The 27,525-nt window shown below is 47.2% G+C and overlaps 1 pseudogene; it reads left to right on the top strand.

Moving 5' to 3' along the window:
* LOC137537212 (uncharacterized) overlaps positions 1-27,525 on the top strand; it is a 97,109-nt pseudogene that overhangs the window by 47,201 nt on the left and 22,383 nt on the right.

Here is a 27,525-nt window from a genome sequence, read left to right on the forward strand (position 1 = left end):
GTTACCGGCCTGTAATAAGCTGATAATGGTCACTGTACATTACTGTACACAGATTGGTCACAGTAGGGGTGACTTAGTGTTACCGGCCTGTAATAAGCTGATAATGGTCACTGTACATTACTGTACACAGATTGGTCACAGTAGGGGGTGACTTAGTGTTACTGGCCTGTAATAAGCTGATAATGGTCACTATACATTACTGTACACAGATTGGTCACAGTAGGGGTGACTTAGTGTTACTGGCCTGTAATAAGCTGATAATGGTCACTATACATTACTGTACACAGATTGGTCACAGTAGGGGTGACTTAGTGTTACTGGCCTGTAATAAGCTGATAATGGTCACTGCACATTACTGTACACAGATTGGTCACAGAAGGGGTGACTTAGTGTTACTGGCCTGTAATAAGCTGATAATGGTCACTATACATTACTGTACACAGATTGGTCACAGTAGGGGGTGACTTAGTGTTACTGGCCTGTAATAAGCTGATAATGGTCACTATACATTACTGTACACAGATTGGTCACAGTAGGGGTGACTTAGTGTTACTGGCCTGTAATAAGCTGATAATGGTCACTGTACATTACTGTACACAGATTGGTCACAGTAGGGGTGACTTAGTGTTACCGGCCTGTAATAAGCTGATAATGGTCGCTGTACATTACTGCACACAGATTGGTCACAGTAGGGGTGACTTAGTGTTACCGGCCTGTAATAAGCTGATAATGGTCACTGTACATTACTGTACACAGATTGGTCACAGTAGGGGTGACTTAGTGTTACCGGCCTGTAATAAGCTGATAATGGTCACTGTACATTACTGCACACAGATTGGTCACAGTAGGGGTGACTTAGTGTTACCGGCCTGTAATAAGCTGATAATGGTCACTGTACATTACTGTACACAGATTGGTCACAGTAGGGGTGACTTAGTGTTACCGGCCTGTAATAAGCTGATAATGGTCACTGTACATTACTGTACACAGATTGGTCACAGTAGGGGTGACTTAGTGTTACCGGCCTGTAATAAGCTGATAATGGTCACTGTACATTACTGTACACAGATTGGTCACAGTAGGGGTGACTTAGTGTTACTGGCCTGTAATAAGCTGATGATGGTCCCTGTACATTACTGTACACAGATTGGTCACAGTAGGGGTGACTTAATGTTACTGGTCTGTAATAATCTGATAATGGTCACTGTACATTACTGTACACAGATTGGCCACAGTAGGGGTGACTTAGTGTTACCAGCCTGTAATAAGCTGATAATGGTCACTGTACATTACTATACACAGATTGGTCACAGTAGGGGGTGACTTAGTGTTACTGGCCTGTAATAAGCTGATAATGGTCACTGTACATTACTGTACACAGATTGGTCACAGTAGGGGGTGACTTAGTGTTACTGGCCTGTAATAAGCTGATAATGGTCACTATACATTACTGTACACAGATTGGTCACAGTAGGGGTGACTTAGTGTTACTGGCCTGTAATAAGCTGATAATGGTCACTGTACATTACTATACACAGATTGGTCACAGTAGGGGGTGACTTAGTGTTACCAGCCTGTAATAAGCTGATAATGGTCACTGTATATTACTGTACACAGATTGGTCACAGTAGGGGTGACTTAGTGTTACTGGCCTGTAATAAGCTGATAATGGTCACTTTACATTACTGTACACAGATTGGTCACAGTAGGGGTGACTTAGTGTTACCGGCCGGTAATAAGCTGATAATGGTCACTTTACATTACTGTACACAGATTGGTCACAGTAGGGGTGGCTTAGTGTTACTGGCCTGTAATAAGCTGATAATGGTCACTGCACATTACTGTACACAGATTGGTCACAGTAGGGGTGACTTAGTGTTACCGGCCTGTAATAAGCTGATAATGGTCACTGTACATTACTGTACACAGATTGGTCACAGTAGGGGTGACATAGTGTTACCGGCCTGTAATGAGCTGATAATGGTCATTGTACATTACTGTACACAGATTGGTCACAGTAGGGGTGACTTAGTGTTACTGGCCTGTAATGAGCTGGTAATGGTCACTGTACATTACTGTACACAGGTTGGTCACAGTAGGGGGTGACTTAGTGTTACCAGCCTGTAATAAGCTGATAATGGTCCCTGTACATTACTGTACACAGATTGGTCACAGTAGGGGTGACTTAGTGTTACTGGCCTGTAATAAGCTGATAATGGTCACTGTACATTACTGTACACAGATTGGCCACAGTAGGGGGTGACTTAGTGTTACCGGCCTGTAATAAGCTGATAATGGTCACTGTACATTACTGTACAGATTGGTCACAGTAGTAGGTGATTAGTGTTAGTGGCCTGTAATAAGCTGATAATGGTCACTGTACATTACTGTACACAGATTGGTCACAGTAGTAGGTGATTAGTGTTAGTGGCCTGTAATAAGCTGATAATGGTCACTGTACATTACTGTACACAGATTGGTCACAGTAGGGGTGACTTAGTGTTACCAGCCTGTAATAAGCTGATAATGGTCCCTGTACATTACTGTACACAGATTGGTCACAGTAGGGGGTGACTTAGTGTTGCAGGCCTGTAATAAGCTGATAATGGTCACTGTACATTACTGTACACAGATTGGGCACAGTAGGGGTGACTTAGTGTTACAGGCCTGTAATAAGCTGATAATGGTCACTGCACATTACTGTACACAGAGTGGTCACAGTAGGGGTGACTTAGTGTTACTGGCCTGTAATAAGCTGATAATGGTCACTGTACATTACTGTACACAGATTGGTCACAGTAGGGGTGACTTAATGTTACCGACCTGTAATAAGCTGATAATGGTCACTATACATTACTGTACACAGATTGGTCACAGTATGGGGTGACTTAGTGTTACCGGCCTGTAATAAGCTGATAATGGTCACTGTACATTACTGTACACAGATTGGTCACAGTAGGGGGTGACTTAGTGTTACTGGCCTGTAATAAGCTGATAATGGTCACTATACATTACTGTACACAGATTGGTCACAGTAGGGGTGACTTAGTGTTACTGGCCTGTAATAAGCTGATAAGGGTCACTATACATTACTGTACACAGATTGGTCACAGTAGGGGTGACTTAGTGTTACTGGCCTGTAATAAGCTGATAATGGTCACTGCACATTACTGTACACAGATTGGTCATAGAAGGGGTGACTTAGTGTTACTGGCCTGTAATAAGCTGATAATGGTCACTGCACATTACTGTACACAGATTGGTCATAGAAGGGGTGACTTAGTGTTACTGGCCTGTAATAAGCTGATAATGGTCACTATACATTACTGTACACAGATTGGTCACAGTAGGGGGTGACTTAGTGTTACTGGCCTGTAATAAGCTGATAATGGTCACTGTACATTACTGTACACAGATTGGTCACAGTAGGGGTGACTTAGTGTTACCGGCCTGTAATAAGCTGATAATGGTCGCTGTACATTACTGCACACAGATTGGTCACAGTAGGGGTGACTTAGTGTTACCGGCCTGTAATAAGCTGATAATGGTCACTGTACATTACTGTACACAGATTGGTCACAGTAGGGGTGACTTAGTGTTACCGGCCTGTAATAAGCTGATAATGGTCACTGTACATTACTGCACACAGATTGGTCACAGTAGGGGTGACTTAGTGTTACCGGCCTGTAATAAGCTGATAATGGTCACTGTACATTACTGTACACAGATTGGTCACAGTAGGGGTGACTTAGTGTTACCGGCCTGTAATAAGCTGATAATGGTCACTGTACATTACTGTACACAGATTGGTCACAGTAGGGGTGACTTAGTGTTACCGGCCTGTAATAAGCTGATAATGGTCACTGTACATTACTGTACACAGATTGGTCACAGTAGGGGTGACTTAGTGTTACTGGCCTGTAATAAGCTGATGATGGTCCCTGTACATTACTGTACACAGATTGGTCACAGTAGGGGTGACTTAATGTTACTGGTCTGTAATAATCTGATAATGGTCACTGTACATTACTGTACACAGATTGGCCACAGTAGGGGTGACTTAGTGTTACCAGCCTGTAATAAGCTGATAATGGTCACTGTACATTACTATACACAGATTGGTCACAGTAGGGGGTGACTTAGTGTTACTGGCCTGTAATAAGCTGATAATGGTCACTGTACATTACTGTACACAGATTGGTCACAGTAGGGGTGGCTTAGTGTTACTGGCCTGTAATAAGCTGATAATGGTCACTGCACATTACTGTACACAGATTGGTCACAGTAGGGGTGACTTAGTGTTACCGGCCTGTAATAAGCTGATAATGGTCACTGTACATTACTGTACACAGATTGGTCACAGTAGGGGTGACATAGTGTTACCGGCCTGTAATGAGCTGATAATGGTCATTGTACATTACTGTACACAGATTGGTCACAGTAGGGGTGACTTAGTGTTACTGGCCTGTAATGAGCTGGTAATGGTCACTGTACATTACTGTACACAGGTTGGTCACAGTAGGGGGTGACTTAGTGTTACCAGCCTGTAATAAGCTGATAATGGTCCCTGTACATTACTGTACACAGATTGGTCACAGTAGGGGTGACTTAGTGTTACTGGCCTGTAATAAGCTGATAATGGTCACTGTACATTACTGTACACAGATTGGCCACAGTAGGGGGTGACTTAGTGTTACCGGCCTGTAATAAGCTGATAATGGTCACTGTACATTACTGTACACAGATTGGTCACAGTAGTAGGTGATTAGTGTTAGTGGCCTGTAATAAGCTGATAATGGTCACTGTACATTACTGTACACAGATTGGTCACAGTAGTAGGTGATTAGTGTTAGTGGCCTGTAATAAGCTGATAATGGTCACTGTACATTACTGTACACAGATTGGTCACAGTAGGGGTGACTTAGTGTTACCAGCCTGTAATAAGCTGATAATGGTCCCTGTACATTACTGTACACAGATTGGTCACAGTAGGGGTGACTTAGTGTTACAGGCCTGTAATAAGCTGATAATGGTCACTGTACATTACTGTACACAGATTGGTCACAGTAGGGGTGACTTAGTGTTACTGGCCTGTAATAAGCTGATAATGGTCACTGTACATTACTGTACACAGATTGGTCACAGTAGGGGTGACTTAATGTTACCGACCTGTAATAAGCTGATAATGGTCACTGTACATTACTGTACACAGATTGGTCACAGTATGGGGTGACTTAGTGTTACCGGCCTGTAATAAGCTGATAATGGTCACTGTACATTACTGTACACAGATTGGTCACAGTGGGGGGTGACTTAGTGTTACCAGCCTGTAATAAGCTGATAATGGTCACTGTACATTACTGTACACAGATTGGTCACAGTAGGGGGTGACTTAGTGTTACCGGCCTGTAATAAGCTGATAATGGTCACTGTACATTACTGTACACAGATTGGTCACAGTAGGGGGTGACTTAGTGTTACTTGCCTGTAATAAGCTGATAACAGTCACTGTACATTGCTGTACACATAATGTGAAGAAGACCAGGGAAGAATGAAACTCTATAACCAGTATTAGGATAAGCGGGCAAACGCCCTACGATAACACATGTATTGTAACCTAAGGAGGACTAACGTTAAAAAGTAACTTTCATTTCATTAAGTGAAAATTAAAATACTGAGCATGAAATATACAAAGAAAAAGCCATCCATATAGAAGTCAATGAATATCCATAAACCACAATGTCCAAAAAAATTACGAAGTTTACGCATGGCATAGTGACATCAGAGGCGTGGCCCACCCGGAAGTCCGTTTGATGGTGATTCGCGGCGAATTTGGCGGAAGGGGGGGGGGGCTGCATGGTACAGGTATGTGCATATATAAGGGGACCTCTTTCTCCTATCCCCCACCTCCGAAGAAGCAGAGGGGTCTGTAAATAGCGTGAGATCGTGTGCTGGGAGGGACTTCCAGTACTGTTGCTCCTGGACATCCTGGGTAAGCTCTTCACCTCTCCTTCCTATGCCCATCCATTTCTATTTCAAGCCGCCCAGCATTCCATTTGAATGCTGGGCGGCTTGATAAAGGGCAGGAGCCCGGAACAGCTGACTGTTGCTGTTGATAGCATTATGTTTTAATTTTGTTTAAATAAAGACTTGGAAACGACTTCAAGATTGTGCGGACCTCAATCGACTAGTTTGCTGTATACACTCTGGCGGTACCCAGAGGGAAGGTCCAGCACATCTAGTCCCTTGTTTTAGGGACTTGGTCTTGTGTGTGCGGTTCCACTACAAACAAGTGCTCATCCATTTCTATACATCAGACAGCTTTTCTTACAGGGCCCACTATACCTTGTCGCTGCTGTTCTTGCAGGTACTTAGATTTTATATTGATCCATTGGACCTATAATGAGCTATTATGTTTAGGTTGGTGATCAGTTGGTAGGTGTGTCAGTTGCTTGCCATAGCTACAGTATACCTTGGTTTTCCAGTTGATCTAATAGATTGCTGCATTTTTATGCCTATTTTTGCACAATATGATGTAATATAAATTCATGTATAACTGGATGTCACCTGCTGCAATGTTTTAACTGATTTTAATGCAGGGACACGTCCCCAATAAACTTTGTATTCTTTTTTGGACATTAGGGTTTATGGATATTCATTGATTTGTATTGGGATGGTTTTCTCTTTGTATATTTCACATTTATTCAAACTCAGCCATGGCTTTATATTGTTTTTTGCTCCTTTTTTGTGTTTAACATATTGAGTGTGTCAGCTGCTAGTCTGAATAACTGAAATCCTATCAAGGTTTTGGAGTACAGATAAGTATAAGGATGTACAAGCCCATAATCTATCCAGGTGTATAAGATCACCCCAAACTCCTTGCTAACAGTACTAGTATATTAGCAAATAAAAAAACACCTCCACCAACTCTACATGTTTCACCCCCTTTGTCAGGGGGCAAACTGCTCGGTGCTAAGGTGCCAGTGCTCTGTACAACAAGTACTTTAATTCAACATTCCAAGTATAAAAGAAAAACAACAAAAGGCCTGTTGGCCATCAAACAGCGGCTAAAAAAGGTTCTTGTTCCTGACGCTGCAGCTACCTACCCTCCCTACCTTCTGCAGCTAACTACTCTCCCTCATACCCATTGCAGCTACCTTCCCTCCCTACCGCCTTCAGCTACCTACCCTCCCTACTGCCTTCCACTACCTACCCTCCCTCCTTCCCCCTGTAGCTACCTACCCTCTCTACTGCCTGTAGCTACCTACCCTACTACCTGCCCCCTGCAGCTACCACTTACTCTCCCTCCTGCCGCTATCTACCCTGCCTCCCTACCGCCTGCAGCTACCTAGACCCCCTCCTGCCCGCTGCAGCAACCTACATTTCCTACCACCTGCAGCTACCTACACTCCTTACTTCCTGCAGCTACCGCCCTACTTCCTGCCCCCTGCAGCTACCTACCCTACTACCTGCCCCCTGCAGCTACCACCTACTCTCCCTCCTGCCGCTATCTACCCTGCCTCCCTACCGCCTGCAGCTACCTAGACCCCCTCCTGCCCGCTGCAGCAACCTACATTTCCTACCACCTGCAGCTACCTACACTCCTTATTTCCTGCAGCTACCGCCCTACTTCCTGCCCCCTGCAGCTACCTACCCTCTGCTTCCTGCCACCTGCAGCTACCTACTCTCCCTCCTACAACTGCAGCTATCTACCTTCTCTACCACCTGAAGCTACCTACCCTCCCTACCACCTGCAGCGACCTACCGTACATCCTGCCCACTGCAGGTACCTACCCTCCCTACCACCTGCAGCTAACTACCCTCCCTTCTGCCCGCTGCAGCGACCTACCCTCTCTACCAACTGCAGCTACCTACTCTTCCTCCTGCCACTGCAGCTGTCTACTCTCCCTACCACCTGAAGCCACCCACCTTTTTACCGCCAGCAGCTACCTACCCTCCCTTTTACATCTGCACCCACCCTCCTAACCACATAAAGCTTTCTAGCTACCCTCCCTACCACCTGCAGCTAGCTACCCTCTCTCCTGCTCCCTGCTGTTACCTACCCTCCCTACCTCCTGCAGCTATCTACCCTCCCTCCTACTGCTGCACCTACCCTCCCTACCACCTGCATCTATCTACCCTCCCTCCTGCCACTGCAGCTACCTACCCTCCCTACCACCTGCAAATAGCTACCTTCCCTCCTACTGCTGTACCTACCCTCCCTACCTCCTGCAGATAGCTACCCTCCCTCCTGCCCTTGCAGCTACCTTCACTCCCTACCTCCTGCAGCTATCTACTCTCCCTCCTTCCTGCTGCAGCTACCTACTCTCCCTCCTGCCGCTGCCACTATCTATCCTCCCTCATGCCCACTGCAGCTACCTACTCTCCCTACTAACTTCAGCTACCTACTCTCCCTCCTGCCCCCTGCAACTATATACCCTCCCTTCCACCTGCAGCTATCTACACTCTCTTCCGCCTGCAGCTACCTACACTCCCTACCGCCTGCAGCTACCTACACTCTCTACCGCCTGCAGCTACCTACCCTCCCTCCTGCCACTGCAGCTTTTTATCCTCCCTACCACCTGCAGTTACCTACCCTCCCTGCTGCAGCTACCTAACCTCTACTGCCTGCAGCTACCTACCATCCCTCCTGCTCACTTAGGATATCTACCTTCCCTACCACCTGCAGCTACCTATCCTCCCTCCTGTCACTACAGCTACCTATTCCCCTACCTTTTACAGATACCTGAAGAAGACTTTCTAAAGGAGCCCATACACCTAACGATTTTCCAACCGATATACGGCCGATTCGATCACAGTGATCGTATCGGCTGTGAAATCGCCACGCACACCGCTGACAGAACGATCGATTTCCGTCCGAAATCGATCGTTCCCGTCGATCCATCCGTGCGGAAGATTTTTCTCGATCGCCGGCGGGTTGGGAGTGCGTCGTTCGAATGCCCGACGACCGACGCAATACAGCGGGTATATATTACCTGTTCCGGCCGGCGCGAGTCCCCTGGTCCCCGCTGTCTTCTTTCCACGCTGGGTTCCGGACCGGCTGCAGCTACACAGAACTTCCTGTCCCTGCAGAAAGTTTAAACAGTAGAGCGCCCTCTACTGTTTAAACTTCCCCTGGACAGGAAGTTCAGTAGCTGCAGGAAAGGTCTGGAGCCCAAAGCAGAGAAGAAGACAGCGGGGACCAGGGCACTCGCGCCGGCCGGAACAGGTAATGTATGCAGGGGGGCGGCAGTTCCACAGATTGTGATCGGTTTCAGGCTGAAATCGATTCACAATCTGTTTGCAGTAAAGGTGGCCATACGATCCCTGTCTAATCAGATTCGATCAGAGAGGGATCTATCTGTTGGTCGAATCTGATGGCAAATCGACCAGTGTATGGCCACCTTAAGGCGTCTTCAAAGTTTGATGGAGTTTATTCAGTCAACAGATATACAGATACTCAGCTCTACATGTCGTTACATCTTAGCGAAGCAATTGTTCTTTGTCCACGTGCGTTACAAGCTCTTGACTAACATTCCTCATGAATGGTAATCAGGTTATCTTCTTTCTATACTAAGTTACGTCTAAACTAAGTATATACAGCATACAAGATAAACTAACGAGACATAAATAAATATATAAGTAAAGATTAAGACCAGCGGTGACAGGGACAGAAAGTGCCTCTCTGTAATCCAGCTGTTGGTTTTATACGAACCAGAAAGAGTTAAATGTGACCTCATCTGAGCCGTCCCCCCAAAATCTACAATTGGCCCAGACCCCTTGTGGTGTCATAATACCCACCTACTTGATTAATATTCTATGAGCCCCTTGTCCTAGTTGCAAGAATGTTATGTTTTGTAAATATGGCCTATGTTGATTGTTCCCGTAGTCTATTTGTCTGGGGCAGTGTAGGCCTAAGACCTTCTTCTACTAGGAACATCTTCTCAGTATCTGCTTGCATCATCTGCTTCAAGCAGACACTGAGATGCTTCTGCCTGCATCACGAGAAACTCTACTTAAAGGTATACTCTGCGAACAAGCCTTTTACCTAAAACTCCAAATAACTGAGGCCTACTTAAATTATAACACTACCTACCCTCCTTCCTGCCTGCTGTGCCTACCAACCCTACTACCTGCAGCTACCTACCCTCCCTCCTGCCTGCTGCAGCTACCTACCTCACCACCACCTGCAGCTACCTACCCTCCTTCCTGCCTGCTGCACCTACCAACCCTCCCTACCACCTGCCTGCTGCAGCCACCTACCTCACCACCACCTGCAGCTACCTAACCTCCTTCCTGCCTGCTGCGCCTACCAACCTTCCCTACCACCTGCCTGCTGCAGCCACCTACCTCACCACCACCTGCAGTTACCTACCCCCCTTCTGTTTGATGCAGTTACCTACCCCCACCACCTTCACCTACCTACCTTCTTTCCTGATGGATGCAGCTACCTACCCTTCTTACCACCTGAAGCTACCTACCCTCTATATGCCTGCCTGCTGAAGCTACTTACCATCCCTACCAACCTTCCCAGCTGCATCTATCTACCCTCTCCCCATGCAGTCCCACTAGTTGAAGCTTCCTACTCTTCCTTCTGCTGCTGCAGCTATCTACCTTCTCTACCACTTGAAGTTAACTTACTCCCTCCCTACTACCTGCAGCTACCCTCCCTCCTACCCGCTGCAGCTACCTACCCTTCCTTCCTACCAACTGAAGCTACCCTCCCTTCCTCCCCTCTGAAGCTACCTACACTCCCTAAGACTTGCAGCTACCCTCCCTTCTACCCGCTGCAGCTACCTACCCTCCTTTCCTCCCCCCTGAAGCTACCTAACCTCCCTACTACCTGCAGCTACCTACGCTCCCTCCCTACCACCTGCATCTACCTACCCTCCCTGCCACCTACAGCTACCTACCTTACTGCCGGCTGCTGAAGCTATCTACCCTCCCTACCGCCTGAAACTACCTACCCTACTTTTTACAGCCTGAAGCTACCTACCCTCCCTCCCTACCACCTTCAGCTACCTACCCTCCTGCCTACTCGCTGTAGCTTCCTACTGTCCCTCCTGCTGCTGCAGCTATCTATCCTCCCTACTGCCTGACGCTACCTACCCTGTCTCCCTACCACCTGCAGCTACCTACTCTCCCTTCTGCCGGCTGCAGCTATCTACGCTCTCTACCAACTGCAGCTACCTATTCTTCCTCCTGCCACTGCAGCTGTCTACTCTCCCTACCACTTGAAGCTACCCACGCTCCCTCCTGCCTGCTTCAGCTACCTACACTCCCTACCACTTGCAGCTGCCTTCCCTCCCTCCTGCCATGGCAGCTACTTAACTTCCCTCCTGCTCCCTGCAGCTTTCTACTCTCCCTCCTGCTGCTGCAGCTCTTTCCCGCTGCAGTTACCTACCATCCCTACCACCTGCACCTACCTACACTCCATCCTGCTCACTGTAGCTACCTACCCTACTTTCTGCCCCCTGCACATACCCTCCTGCTACTGCAGCTACCTACCCTTCCTACCAACTGCAGCTACCTACCCTCCCTCCTGCCAGCTGAAGCTACCTACCATCCATGTTGCCACTGCAGCTACCTACCCCCCTCCCTACGACCTGCAGCTACCTACCATCCCTCCTGCCTGCTGCAGCTACCTAACCTACCTCCTTTTCCCTGCAGCTACCTAACTTCTACTGCCTGCAGCTACCTACCTTCCCTCCTGCCCGCAGCAGCAATCTACCTCACCACCACCTGCAGCTACCTACCCTCCTTCCTGCCTACTGCATCTACCAACCCTGCATACCACCTGCAGCTACCTTCCCTCCCTACCACCTGCAGCTACCTACCCCCTTCTGCTTGATGCATCTACCTACCCTCCTTCCTGATTGATGCAGCAACCTTCCCTCTATATGCCTGCCTGCTGCAGCTACTTACCATCCCTACCAAACCTCCCAGCTGCAGCTACCTACTCTCTCTACTTGCAATCCAGATAGCTGCAGCTACCTAATCTCCTCCCATCCAACTGCAGCTACTTACCCCTCCATATATCTCACCCAGCAACAGCTACCTATTCTCTTTACCACTTTGCTGCAGCCACCTACCTCTTTGCTACAGCACTCCCCCAGCCCCCCCCCCCCTTCCCCTGCGCTCTGCTGTCCCCCGTAACAAAAACCGCTGTGCTAGCGACACACAGCTTGTCGCCTGCAGGCTGTTTACCTGTGAGTGTCTGTCACCGCCGCTCCCCGCCTGCGTCCCTTCCCTCCAATATAGGGCAACAGAGGCTGGTGATACTGTGCACAACCAGCCTCCGTAAAGTACTAACTTTATTAAATCCCACCTCGGGTTCTCTTTAAGGTGGCCATACATCTACCCATTTGGCAGCCGACTATCACATTCAATAATTATTGAATCAGATGAAAATTGGTGCGGCCAAACATATGCCTGATGGATCGGACATGCAGCGAGATGTCAGACCGACATGATCAGTTGGTAGCGTGGCGGAAACGGCATGCTGTAATAGTAAATGGCTGATGTCTCCTCCCCCCCAACTTCCATGTACCTCCCTATTGCCCTGTGTAGTTTTACTGGATTTGCTGCCATCCGCCGCTGTCTCCGCATTCCTCCCCATGTGGTTGTCGGCACATGGTGTTATTGCACATGAGGCGTGTGTGATGTCACTCATGTGCCCCACCTGCTGTAAGGCAATGCATGAGCAACCACATAGGGCACGACTCTGGGGGAAGTGTGGAGACATAGGCTGCAGGTAAAGTATAACTGCATGGGGCACTGGGGGTACATGTACATTAGGGGGGGGGACAGTGGCCGGGGGCAGGTAAAGTATAACTGCATGGGGCACTGGGGGTACATGTACATTAGGGGGGACAGAGGCCGGGGGCAGGTAAAGTATAACTGCATGGGGCACTGGGGGGTACATGTACATTAGGGGGACAGTGGCCGGGGGCAGGTAAAGTATAACTGCATGGGGCACTGGGGGGTACATGTACATTAGGGGGGGGACAGTGGCCGGGGGCAGGTAAAGTATAACTGCATGGGGCACTGGGGGGTACATGTACATTAGGGGGACAGTGGCCGGGGGCAGGTAAAGTATAACTGCATGGGGCACTGGGGGTACATGTACATTAGGGGGGGGACAGTGGCCGGGGGCAGGTAAAGTATAACTGCATGGGGCACTGGGGGGTACATGTACATTAGACTAGACAGCGGCCGAGGGAGGCAAGGCAACGTCACAAGGACAATTGCCAAAAGATTTCATGCTGAAATTGATCAGGAATCGGCCTGCAGTGTATGGGGCAGCCAAAAGACCTCTCTCCGATCAGATTTGATCAGAGAGAGATCTGTCTATTGGTCGTTCGGCCGCCAAAATCACGTAATGTATGGGTACCTTAAATCATTCCTTCCATTGTCTTATAAAGTTCTGCAGTTTACTGGTTTTTCATGTATGGCTAATGCTTTAGCTGTAGGGAGGGGCAATGAGATGCAAATAAGTCTGACTTGTATGCAAATGTATTGCAAATTGTATGCAGATAATCACATTTGTCAAGGCAAAGTAATAGTCATGTGCTTGGCCGCCTGTAATGAGCACAACCTTCTGCAGTTCTGTGTCAGGCTGATAACCAGTGATAGTCAGTGACATGCCAATATCTCTGATTGTATGCTAATTATATGCAAAGTTATGCAGCTGCTGCATTTGGTCAATTTCTAATTTGCATCATTTTGGAATTATCAGCAGCTCACTGACCCTCCCTAATGATAATTGTTCCTCTCCTCAGAATTCTCTAACAGGAAGTGATGATGTTTCTCTATTTGCAGGGCGGAGTCCCGGCATCAGGAACCTCTCAGAGACTCGTCTCTCTGTATCCACAGACTGTACAACGGATGATGATGTCACTGGACAAGAGTCTCCTGCAGATATCCTGGTTACACCAAATATTCCCCCAGACTCCCCTCACCTGTCTAACCCTGAGGGGCCTCATACTCAGCACAGCTCTCCCCCTGCTGGAGGGTCTTATTCCTTTTACACGTGTGGGAAATGTTTTGTTTATAAATCAAATCTTGTCAGGCATGAGAGATCTTACACTGGTGAAAAGCCCTTTTCATGTGCTGAGTGTGGGAAATATTTTGTATGCAAATCACTGTTTGCTGTACATGAGAGATCCCACACTGGTGAGAAGCCATACTCATGTGCTGAGTGTGGGAAATGTTTTTCACGCAAATCAAATCTTGTCAGACATGAGAGATCTCACACTGTTGATAAGCCCTATTCATGTGCCGAGTGTGGGAAATGTTTTGTACAGAAATCAGAGCTTGTTGTACATGAGAGATCTCACACTAGTGATAAGCCCTATTCATGTGATGAGTGTGGGAAATGGTTTCCAAAGAAATGGCATCTTGCCAGACATCAGAAATCTCACACTGGACAGAAGCCCTATTCATGTGCTGAGTGTGGGAAATGTTTTCCACAGAAATCATATCTTGTTATACATAAGAGAACTCACGATGGAGAAAAGCCATATTCATGTGCTGAGTGTGGGAAATATTTTGCTCATAAATCAGTTCTTGTTACACATGAGAGAACTCACACCGGTGAGAAGCCCTATTCCTGTGCTGAGTGTGGGAAATGTTTTGCACGTAAAGCAGATCTTGTCATACATAGAAGAACTCACACTGGAGAAAAGCTGTATTCATGTGCTGAGTGTGGGAAATGTTTTGCACAGAAATCAAATCTTGTTATACATGAAAGATCTCACACTGGTGAGAGGCCCTATTTGTGTGCTGAGTGTGGGTGGGAAATGTTTTCCACAGAAATCACATCTTGTCATACATAAGAGAAATCACAATGGAGCAATCTGGTTCTCATTGATGCCTGCGATCATTTACACGGGGACAGAGATTAAGGAACTGTGTTCCCATTCATTCATCTCCCGTCTAACAAACGGCGGCGATAAGGAGCGCGGGGCAGGGGATGTAATAGCTACATCCCTGCGTGGTGAAGAGGGAATCTGCAGGGATGTAGTTGCTCATCCCGAGGGAGGGGAAGTGGTTAATGCTGTAAATCACAAAAAAATGCATTCATATTACCGGTCTTCTTTCTTTCTCTGCTTTAGTCTCTGCTTCTAGAGCAGGGATGTCATACTGGTCCTTCTAGGGCCGAGGTCCTCACACAGTTTTGACACAGCTCAAATAAACTGATGGATCTGGATCAGGAAAGGTGTGGTCCATCAGGTAGAGAACATTCCTCTCTTTCTCAGTCCATCGTAAACACTGGCATGGATCTGGCCCTCTAGGCCTGGAGTTTGACACCTGTGTTCTAGAAGCACATGTGAGGAGGTGTGGCTTCTAGAAGCGCATGTGAGGAGGTGTGGCTTCTGGAAGCGCATGTGAGGAGGTGTGGCTTCAGGAGGAGCTGCCAGCTTGTGTGTTATTAGGCCTTAAACCATCTTTCTCTATACTAACATTTTCAAGATGGCATCCTCTCTGGGATTTCCCACTGATTCAAATAAATATCCTGTAATGATTGTCTGGAATGTCTTTATGCAAATCATTTGTCTTATTTACAGATTCTGCAAAGTTTTTTATTAACATTATCAGGAGTAATTGGCGTAATTTAATCTGTTGCTCAGCCGCTTTGTGTCTGTTGCCTTTTCCCTGAATTGTTAACACATTCTTCTTGACATGAATTACCCCCTTAGCGGTAATCACGAGTCCAGCTCGGGGTGGAAAAAACATGCTAGGAGCGGTAACCCATGGGGGATCCCGACGTCAGCCGCCAGTCTTCTTCCTCTCCTCCGAGGCTCTTCTTCCCCCATGTGAGATCGTCATCTGTTGTCATGACGACAGGCGGTGATCTCACTATAGGGTTACAGCATCAACCGGAGGACAGAGGGAGAACTGCAGCGCTGGATCCCAGGGAGGTGAGTGAGTGCTGGGCTGCTGCAGAACTTCCTAGCAGCATGATTTTTTCCCCCCAGTTTTAGAGTGCAAAAGCGCATGAAGAAATTGTACCGCTTGTAGATGCTAAATCCAGAAAGATTCATTCTGCCAAGGGGGTTAAGATTCTATCAGCAGATATTTTGCCGATCTGATCTGGAATCCTCCGCCAAATCTATGCTCACTCTAAAGGTCACCAGATATATCTTAGCTTAACTGCTTCAAGTTCCTGGATGTAGATTCCACCTTCCCAATTAGTCCCGCAGAGAGTTCTGGGACGCAGACTCTACATCCTCCATTGAAAACAGTGCTGGGGCGCAATTATGCACGTTTGTTTGATTTTTTTTTAAAATAAAGAATTTATTTTCTTGTGTGAATTTTTTTTTTTAAATAAAGAATCTTCAAAATGCAGCCAATCGTAATAAGCCACTTGCATCTGTAATGTGAGTGGCTCCACTACCTCCATGGGCGGGGCTAAGCACTCTGCTCTCCTTAGTTTTGCTCGCTCTGATTTGCACTTCAAGTGAAAGTAGCCTGTACTGCGCTCCACATGCTAACAGGTTAACAGGTTGTTACCTTGCTAACAAGGGAAGAGATACCCGGGAGTGCATACAATCCTGCGGGAGGACTGGGATGATACTTTTATCAGTGATTGCAAAGGGGAATTGGTAACACTGCATCCTCTTTTGTTTACATTCTTCATTATAATTTTCCCCAAGCTGCTTATTTGTACAGTTCTGTATATCCAGCGCTAGTGCCATTCTTCTTGTCTTACAAATGTTATCAAGCATCAACTCACCTACAACCAGCCTGAAGAGAGCATCAGACCATGGGTTTCACACTGACATAGGATGCATACACCGCCCACTGACATAGGACGCATGCACCGCCCACTGACATATGACGCATGCACCGCCCACTGACATATGACGCATGCACCGCCCACTGACATATGATGCATTCACTGCCCACTGATATATGATGCATACACCGCCCACTGTTTACTACATAAAGAGCGTCACGTAGGGGCCAAGGGGCCAAGACCTGGAGAGGTAGTTAACTATAGACAAATATTTACTATACCCAAGTTTATTATTATTGACAATATTATACTGTATAAATAAAATATGTGCATATCATAAATTGGCTTGTTAAAAATAAAATCTATATTGTTCTTTATAGAAAAATAGCTAATGACTTTATTTTCAGTTGAATGTGATTATAAAGGTCACTGCCAGATGGCGCTGGTTCCTTAGTTATCAAAATAGTGGAAAAAACCTTGTACTGATTTCCACTTCATAAACAAGAGATTGTTGACATTCCAGTGTGATTTAAGGCTCGTATACACGTTGGATTTTTGCAAGCGACCCGTCATTTGGCCAAGCGGATCGCTCAAGTCCAGTCTTATCAGTTGAACGACAGACTGTACACACGCCCGATTTGACGTCCAAACAACCGGTTGATCAAACATCTAAACGACGGGTCTTTGCGAAAATCCAACGTGTGTATGTACCTTTTATCTGTTACCCTGAGAGGGGACATTTCATTATTTCAAGAAAATACACCATAACACAACAGTAATGAAATGTTTGCCAAAAATCAAGTGTTTAGACTGAATGCAGTCTGTATATGACTATCTATCTCTACCTAACTAATAAAAAAAATAATATATATATATATATATATATATATATATATAGTCAGGAACCAGCCCGCGGCACGCCTGCGTATACGGTTCCCGACTGTGGGTTTGACCAGATCGAGAGGGGAAGCAGCCTTAGTCGAGCTACCACAAGGCTGTGACCCCTCAAACACTTCTCAGTGCCACCACTACCTGTTGCCAGACACGTCCACTCTGCTGTCGAGTGCTCAGCACGCAATCCGCGTTTTCGTATTCGGGTCAGCTTTGCGCTTTAGGCCGAATACGGGAACGCCACGCACACACACACACACAGTTGCAATCTTACACTGTAGTGAAGCAAAACCACTAACAGTCGTTCCGAACGATACTGTTAGCCACTCCGAGACTTCCCACTCTGCTGTTGAGCGTGGAAGTGCCCCATACACACAATGCAATTACAATCTTATCCGGTAGTGTTGCTCAATCATACAATCAGGCATGGACTTATACCAGTTACACTTCAGTCTCCTCTACTAGGCTATGAGTGTTAGTTTAGTACAGCAGAAGTCAAACTTATTAAATAACGATTTAATATTCCAGGAAAAAAGTGGAACAATGCAGAAAATAATATATACAAAAGATTTACAAAAACAAAGCAAAAAGTTACAAAATAAAAGTTTACAAGGATACACAACAAGAGAAGTTTGCATAAAAATAAAAGGGGATAAACGTCAATTGAACTTTTACCAGCACAAAGGTCCAACCGTGGAGAGACACGAATTTTCCGATTTCCTCGGGATCATCTCTAGCGATGAGCTACTCTCGGGAGAAGATGATTTGTGACTGTCCTAGCTGCTGTTTTATAGCAAAATGTGTGCCCCGGGGCCACCCCAATGTCCAGATCCAGGAATATCCAATTTCCTGTTTAACGTGTGCAACTTCAAAGCGTTCCTGTTTTAGTGTTTGATCTTTTCAGAGATTTCATAACACTTCCATAAACCCAATTTCCACAGGTAAAAATTGGATCAAAAGGACTTCAACCCTTCACCCACTTCCAGTAGACTGTCATGTAAATTTCAAACATTCCTGTCCACTTTGAACTTGGCAGACTCAATGGGCTTGATTCACAAAGCGGTGCAAAGTGTTTGCACGCCTGTGAAAAGCACTTTATCACGCCTAAACTCAGTTTAGGCGTGATAAGAAGAAACTCGCGCGATCTCCCGCGCGCAAAGTCTTGCGTGCGTAGCGCACAGCGCTGAGCGCTCAGTGTACCGTGCTTCGCGCGCAGCGCCCATTGAGCCCTATGGGACTTTGCGCGCGGGAGCTTCGCGCGAAGAGCAGCACAAATCGGTGATAACTCAGTGGTGCACAGGTTATCACGCCTAAAGTCTTTTAGGCGTGATAACTGAGTTATCACCGCTTTGTGAATCAAGCCCAATGAGTCTGATAGTGTTTTAACCAACTGTTTACATTAATACAAAGATCAAAGCAATGCAACACCTTTGCAGGATGCCAGACAAAAGTCAATCGTTACCTAATTACCTGTTCCTGGCTGTCCAGAGGAACCGTATGCTAATGTCCAAGATCCCTGCTTCCAGAGGAATTCAATGCAAATGTAGGTCTATTGACACACACACAATCACATTAACAGTTTCCATGAAGCTAGCTGCCAATACCTTCAAAGCCAGACTGGCTAGCAGACAATCACATATGATACAGTAGGACACGGCAGACATAAAAATGTAAAAATATGTTCCTGTATATTACCGTACATATCATCATCACACCAATATATCACTATATATATATATGTATGTATATATATATATATATATATATATATATAGTTAAAAAGGTGACTGTTTTTTCTGTATTAAAGGGAACCCGAGGTGAGAGGGATATGGAGGCTGACATGTTTGTTTCCTTTATTATAATAATATTTTTATAGCGCTTTTCTCCCCGGGGACTCGCTGTGACCTGCGTTCTGCAGTCTCAGTGGTCGGGAAAAGAGGCGGGTTTTTAGCCTTTTCTTAAAGCTGCCCAGAGGAGGAGCCTCTCGCACTGATTGTGGAAGTGAGTTCCATAGAGTAGGGGCTGCATGGGAAAAGGCCCGAGCACCAAATGTGAAGTGTATCCTGGGAATAACCAGATTCCTCTTATTGGCAGAGCAGAGGGTGTGTGGAGGGGCATAAAGTTCCAATAGATCCACTATGGGTGTCATGTGCTTTAGAGCAATATTTCTCAACATTTTATTGGTATGTACACCTTTTAAAACCCTGTATTCACCAAGTACCCCCTACCATAGTAAACATTACATTATCAAAAGTACCCCTTGACAAATATATATTTAATCATAGTACATGATAATTGGTTCTAAACAATTTCCAAGCATTTACTATTACTTTTAATTAGCTAAAATACTCATTTTGTGTTGTTTAAATAAGATTTATCATTTTATAAATCTCTAAATTAGTTGTTTTTGGTTAAGTATATCAATCCCGAGTACCCCCTGAAACCATCAGAAGTACCCCCTGGGGTACATGTACCACACATTGAGAACCTGGGGTTTGGAGCCTTGAATGTCAGCAGACAGATCTTATAATGGATTTCTTCATTTTACTGGCAACCAGTGAAGAGTTTGTAGTACTGGGGATATGTGTGAGCTGGGGGGGAGGGGGGGGCATTGTAGTACTAGGGAGATGTGTGAGCTAAGGGGGGGCATTGCAGTACTGGGGAGATGTGTGAGCTGAGGGGGGCATTGCAGTACTGGGGAGATGTGTGAGCTGAGGGGGGCATTGCAGTACTGGGGAGATGTGTGGGCTGCAGGGGGATTGCAGTACTGGGGAGATGTGGGAGCCGCGGGGGGGGGGGGGGGGGGGATTGCAATACTGGGGAGATGTGTGGGCTGTGGGGACATTGCAGTACTGGGGAGATATGTGAGCTGCGGGGGGCATTGCAGTACTGGGGAGATGTGTGAGCTGCGGTGGGCATTGCAGTACTGGGAAGATGTGTGAGCTGTGGGAGGCATTGCAGTGCTGGGGAGATGTGTGAGCTGCGGGGGGCATTGCAGTACTAAGGAGATGTGTGAGCTGTGGGAGGCATTGCAGTGCTGGGGAGATGTGTGAGCTGCGGGGGGCATGGCAGTACTGGGGAGATGTGTGAGCTGCGGGGGGCATGGCAGTACTGGGGAGATGTGTGGGCTGCGGGAACATTGCAGTACTGGGGGGAGGTGTGAGCTTTGCGGGGCATTGCAGTACTGGGGGGGATGTGTGAGCTGAGGGGGGCATAGCAGTACTGGGGAGATGTGTGAGCTTTGCGGGGCATTGCAGTACTGGTGAGATGCGTGAGCTGAGGGGGACATTGCAGTACTGGTGAGATGCGTGAGCTGAGGGGGACATTGCAGTACTGGGGAGATGTGTGAGCTGCGGGGGGATTGCAGTACTGGGGAGATGTGTGAGCTGCGGGGGACATTGCAGTACTGGGGAGATGCGTGAGCTGCGGGGGGCATTGCAGTACTGGGGAGATGTGTGAGCTGCGGGGGGCATTGCAGTACTGGGGGATGTGTGAGCTGAGGGGGGCATTGCAGTACTGGGGAGATGTGTGAGCTTTGCGGGGCATTGTAGTACTGGTGAGATGCGTGAACTGAGGGGAGCATTGCAGTACTGGTGAGATGCGTGAGCTGCGGGGGGGCATTGCAGTACTGGTGAGATGCGTGAACTGAGGGGAGCATTGCAGTACTGGTGAGATGCGTGAGCTGCGGGGGGGCATTGCAGTACTGGGGAGATGCGTGAGCTGCGGGGGACATTGCAGTACTGGGGTGACGTGTGAGCTTTGCGGGGCATTGCAGTGCTGGGGAGATGTGTGAGCTGCGGGGGGCATTGCAGTACTGGGGGGATGTGTGAGCTGCGAGGGGCATTGCAGTACTGGGGAGATGTGTGAGCTGCAGGGGGCATTGCAGTACTGGAGAAATGCGTGAGCTGCGGGGGGCATTGGAGTACAGGGGAAATGTGTGAACTGCGGGGGTCATTGGCTAGGAGTCTGGCTGCTGCATTCTGTACTAGTTGTAACATTAGGGCAAGGTTCCAGACAGCGATCGTGCAGCCCACATTGTCTCCAAAGTCCAACCGCACAACTGGGACATCACAGTTTTCAGCCAAGACACCTCCAAAAAATCACGCAGCAATTGTGTTTTGGGTTAAATATAGGTGGTATCAGTGGCCTGTGGCACCCTGGCCTGGCGGTGGGAGCTGCACAGGCAGCAGGAGCAGGGTAATGCAGCAGGTGTAAAGTGTTCCAGGAGCATGCCGGACGTGGTATGTTGTAATTGGCACTTAGCACGTGTCACTTGCCTATCGCCACGTGTCATGTTGCACCTGCCACGTGACACGTGCCAAGTGCCGAGTGACAGTCAGACAGAAGAGGAGAAGACACTAGTGCACACTAACTGTCACACTGCTCACAGCACAGCAGTTCTGTGGAAAGCTAACACAGTAGTACTACTACTCTAACAACTACTAGCACACTGACTGCAGTACTACAGTACTAACTACACAATAACACAGTAATCTAATCCCTAACCTATACCTAAGGCTAATAGCTGGCCAGCAGGCAGCAGCTGGCCTGGTCTGTGTACAGCACACACACAGACACATAGCAACTGCCTGCAGCACACACTCTGAGGCCTAGTGCACACCAGGGCGTTTCGGCTGCGGTTTGCGATCCGCTTGCGGGTGCGGATCCGCTAGGGTAATGTATTTCAATGGGCTGGTGCACACCAGAGCGGGAGGCGTTTTGCAGAAACGCATACTCCCGGGCTGCTGCAGATTTTGGATTGCGGAGGCATTTCTGCCTCAATGTTAAGTATAGGAAAACCGCAAACCGCTCTGAAAAACGGCACTTCAGAGCGGTTTGCCAGGCGTTTTTTGTTACAGTAGCTGTTCAGTAACAGCTTTACTGTAACAATACATGAAATCTACTACACCAAAACCGCTACACAAAACCGCAAAACGCTAGCTAAAACGCTGCAGAAAAAGAAGAAAAAGCGTTTCAAAATCTGCTAGCATTTTGCGGATCTGCTAGCGGTTTTTGGTGTGCACCAGGCCTGATTGTCACACAAATGACATCAAGCTAATTAATGTTTAAAGGATACCCCAACTGAAATGTGACATAATGAGTTAGACGTGTATGTACAGTGCCTAGCACACAGATAACTATGCTTTGTTCCTTTTTTTTCTTTCTCTGCCTGAAAGAGTTAAATATCAGGTATGTAAGTGGCTGACTCAGTCCTGACTCAGACAGGAAGTGACTACAATGTGACCCACCCTGATAAGAAATTCCCCTTTTTTAACTCTTTCTTGCTCTCAGAAGCCATTTTCTGCTAGGAAAGTGTCTTATAGTTGGAATTTCTTATCAGTGAGGGTCACACTGTAGTCACTTCCTGTCTGAGTCAGGACTGAGTCAGCCACTTGCATACCTTATATTTAACTCTTTCAGGCAGAAAAATAAAAAAAAGGAACACAGCATAGTTATCTGTGTGCTAGGCACTTTACATACACATGTCTATCTCATTATGTCACATTTCAGTTGGGGTATGCTTTAACAATAGTGTAGTGATAGTGAAGGGGTTAATCACTGAACAGCTTTACGTTTATCACTGCTAAGCCAGCAGCACTGGAGCACACACTCTGACACATACTGTACAATGACATCAATCAAGCTAATTAACAATAGTGTAGTAATAATAGTGAAGGGGTTAATCACTGCACAGCTTTAGGTTTATAGCTGTGTACAGCCCATGGTAGGCCACTAGCACTGGAGCATGTCTCTCAGTGTGCATTCAGCAAGCTAATATGATATGTCACATCATGACAGCCCTCCTTATTAAACAGAGGGCTGGCCAGTGTTCCTTTCTGGGATTGGGTGCCAGGGTTTAGGCTGGGAGCCCTTTGATTGGCTCAATGAGGTCAGGTGGGGCTGGCCAGGGGTCCCCTCTGTGATTGGTTGCTAGGGCTTCTGCTGGGAGCCCCCTGATTGGCTCCAGGACGTCAGCTCCTTAGTTACAGTATTTCGGATCCGGATATCCGCAACATCCGCGGATATCCGGATTATGCGGCCAAATATCCGCAGATAGCTAACCAGATTTCTAAAGAAATCCGGAATCCGGAATCTGATCCGGATAGCGTAAAAAGGGTCGGATATCCGGATTAGAGTTGGACGAACAGTTCGGCTGTGTTAGCCGAACTGCAGCCGAACTGTTCGGCTGCCCAACCTGTCATTTTGCTGTGGCTCTTACTACTTCCGGGTCGCAATGACCCGGAGTAGTACGTCTGCGCTGGCCCGGCAGAGCGCGTCCTAGATCGCGCTCCCGTTGCCGGGCACTCTCTGCGCATGTGTGTGACGTCACTCATGACGTCACACACATGCGCAGAGAGTGCCCGGCAACGGGAGCGCGATCTAGGACGCGCTCCGCCGGGCCAGCGCAGACGTACTACTCCGGGTCATTGCGACCCGGAAGTAGTAAGAGCCACAGCAAAATGACAGGATGGGCAGCCGAACAGTTCGGCTGCAGTTTGGCTAACACAGCCGAACTGTTCGCCCAACTCTAATCCGGATTACCCGGATATCCAGAATCCTGATGAGCAGCACTGGCTAAATGTATTAGAGGCAGAGGATCAGCAGGACAGCCTGGCAACTGGCAATAAATATGGCAACCTCCATATCTCTCTCACTTCAGTTGTCCTTTATAGTCAGCTGTTGTCATTGATCTACAATTCAACATAATCTACCATCTTACATAATAGCGTACATGTGGAAGCAGGAGCTGACTGTGTGCTCACAGGGGTTCCATCAAGCAGACATACTGCAGGAGTACCGCACATGTGGGATATCAGTACTTTCTTAATAATATGACATGCCTCCCTCCAGAACCCGGCAATGGTGGGACAGTCCCAGAAAACATGACAGAAAGTTCCCTCTGCATCAGCACATCTCCAGCAAAGGTGGCTAAGAGAAGGGCTCATCTTCTGCATCCTCTCAGGAGGGGAATATATCCTATGCAGGAATTATTACATCAGCACGTCTCCAGCATAGGTGGCTAAGAGAAGGGCTCATCCTCTGCATCCTCTCAGGAGGGGAATATATCCTATGCAGGAATTGTTATTACATCAGCACATCTCCAGCATAGGTGGCTAATAGAAGGGCTCATCCTCTCAGGAGGGGAATATACCCTATGCAGGAATTGTTATTACATCAGTATATCTCCAGCATAGGTGGCTAAGAGAAGGGCTCATCTTCTGCATCCTCTAAGGAGGGGAATATATCCTATGCAGGAATTGTTATTACATCAGCGCATCCCCAGCATAGGTGGCTAAGAGAAGGGCTCATCCTCTGCATCCTCTCAGGAGGGGAATATATCCTATGCAGGAATTGTTATTACATCAGCGCATCCCCAGCATAGGTGGCTAAGAGAAGGGCTCATCCTCTGCATCCTCTCAGGAGGGGAATATATCCTATGCAGGAATTGTTATTACATCAGCACCTCTCCAGCATAGGTGGCTAAGAGAAGGGCTCATCTTCTGCATCCTCTAAGGAGGGGAATATATCCTATGCAGGAATTGTTACATCACATCTCCAGCATAGGTGGCTAAGAGAAGGGCTAATCCTCTGCATCCTCTCTGGAGGGGAATATATCCTGTGCAGGAATTGTTATTACATCAGCACATCTCCAGCATAGGTGGCTAAGAGAAGGGCTCATCTTCTGCATCCTCTCAGGAGGGGAATATACCCTATGCAGGAATTGTTATTACATCAGCACATCTCTAGCATAGGTGGCTAAGAGAAGGGCTCATCTTCTGCATCCTCTAAGGAGGGGAATATATCCTATGCAGGAATTGTTATTACATCAGCGCATCCCCAGCATAGGTGGCTAAGAGAAGGGCTCATCCTCTGCATCCTCTCAGGAGGGGAATATATCCTATGCAGGAATTGTTATTACATCAGCGCATCCCCAGCATAGGTGGCTAAGAGAAGGGCTCATCCTCTGCATCCTCTCAGGAGGGGAATATATCCTATGCAGGAATTGTTATTACATCAGCACCTCTCCAGCATAGGTGGCTAAGAGAAGGGCTCATCTTCTGCATCCTCTAAGGAGGGGAATATATCCTATGCAGGAATTGTTACATCACATCTCCAGCATAGGTGGCTAAGAGAAGGGCTAATCCTCTGCATCCTCTCTGGAGGGGAATATATCCTATGCAGGAATTATTACATCAGCACATCTCCAGCATAGGTGGCTAATAGAAGGGCTCATCCTCTGCATCCTCTCTGGAGGGGAATATATCCTATGCAGGAATTATTACATCAGCACATCTCCAGCATAGGTGGCTAAGAGAAGGGCTCATCTTCTGCATCCTCTCAGGAGGGGAATATATCCTATGCAGGAATTGTTACATCAGCCCATCTCCAGCATAGGTGGCTAAGAGAAGGGTTCATACTCTGCATCCTCTCAAGAGGGAAATGTATCCTATGCAGGAATTGTTATTACATCAGCACATCTCCAGCATAGGTCGCTAAGAGAAGGGCTCATCCTCTGCATCCTCTCAGGAGGGGAATATATCCTATGCAGGCATTGTTATTACATCAGCACATATCCAGCATAGGTGGCTAAGAGAAGGGCTCATCTGCATCCTCTCAGGAGGGGAATATATCCTATGCAGGAATTGTTATTACATCAGCACATCTCCAGCATAGGTGGCTAAGAGAAGGGCTCATCCTCTGCCTCCTCTCAGGAGGGGAATATATGCTATGCAGGAATTATTACATCAGCCCATCTCCAGCAAAGGTGGCTAAGAGAAGGGCTCATCTTCTGCATCCTCTCAGGAGGGGAATATATCCTATGCAGGAATTGTTATTACATCAGTACATCTCCAGCATAGGTGGCTAAGAGAAGAGCTCATCCTCTGCATCCTCTCAGGAGGGGAATATATCCTATGCAGGAATTGTTATTACATCAGCACATCTCCAGCATAGGTGGCTAAGAGAAGAGCTCATCCTCTGCATCCTCTCAGGAGGGGAATATATCCTATGCAGGAATTGTTATTACATCAGCACATCTCCAGCATAGGTGGCTAAGAGAAGGGCTCATCCTCTGCCTCCTCTCAGGAGGGGAATATATGCTATGCAGGAATTATTACATCAGCCCATCTCCAGCAAAGGTGGCTAAGAGAAGGGCTCATCTTCTGCATCCTCTCAGGGGGGGGGGGGGGGGATATATCCTATGCAGGAATTGTTATTACATCAGTACATCTCCGGCATAGGTGACTAAGAGAAGGGCTCATCCTCTCAGGTGGGGAATAAATCCTGTGCAGGAATTATTACATTAGCACCTATCCAGCATAGGTGGCTAAGAGAAGGGACCATCCTCTGCATCCTCTCAGGAGGGGAATATATCCTGTGCAGGAATTATTACATCAGCACATCTCCAGCATAGGTGGCTAAGAGAAGGGCTCATCCTCTGTCTCCTCTCAGGAGGGGAATATATGCTATGCAGGAATTGTTATTACATCAGCACATCTCCAGCATAGGTGGCTAAGAGATGGGCTTATCTTCTGCCTCCTCTCAGGAGGGGAATATATCCTATGCAGGGATTGTTATTACATCAGCACATCTCCAGCATAGGTGGCTAAGAGAAGGGTTCATCCTCTGCATCCTCTCAGGAGGGGAATATATACTATGCAATAATTGTTATTACATCAGCACATATCCAACATAGGTGGCTAAGAGAAGGGCTCATCCTCTGCATCCTCTCAGGAGGGGAATATATCCTGTGCAGGAATTATTACATCAGCCCATCTCCAGCATAGGTGGCTAAGAGAAGGGACCATCCTCTGCATCCTCTCAGGAGGGGAATATATCCTATGCAGGAATTGTTATTACATCAGCACATCTCCAGCATAGGTGGCTAAGAG

This window comes from Hyperolius riggenbachi, chromosome 10 (assembly GCF_040937935.1).
Source record: "Hyperolius riggenbachi isolate aHypRig1 chromosome 10, aHypRig1.pri, whole genome shotgun sequence".
Taxonomy (NCBI): Eukaryota; Metazoa; Chordata; class Amphibia; order Anura; family Hyperoliidae; genus Hyperolius; species Hyperolius riggenbachi.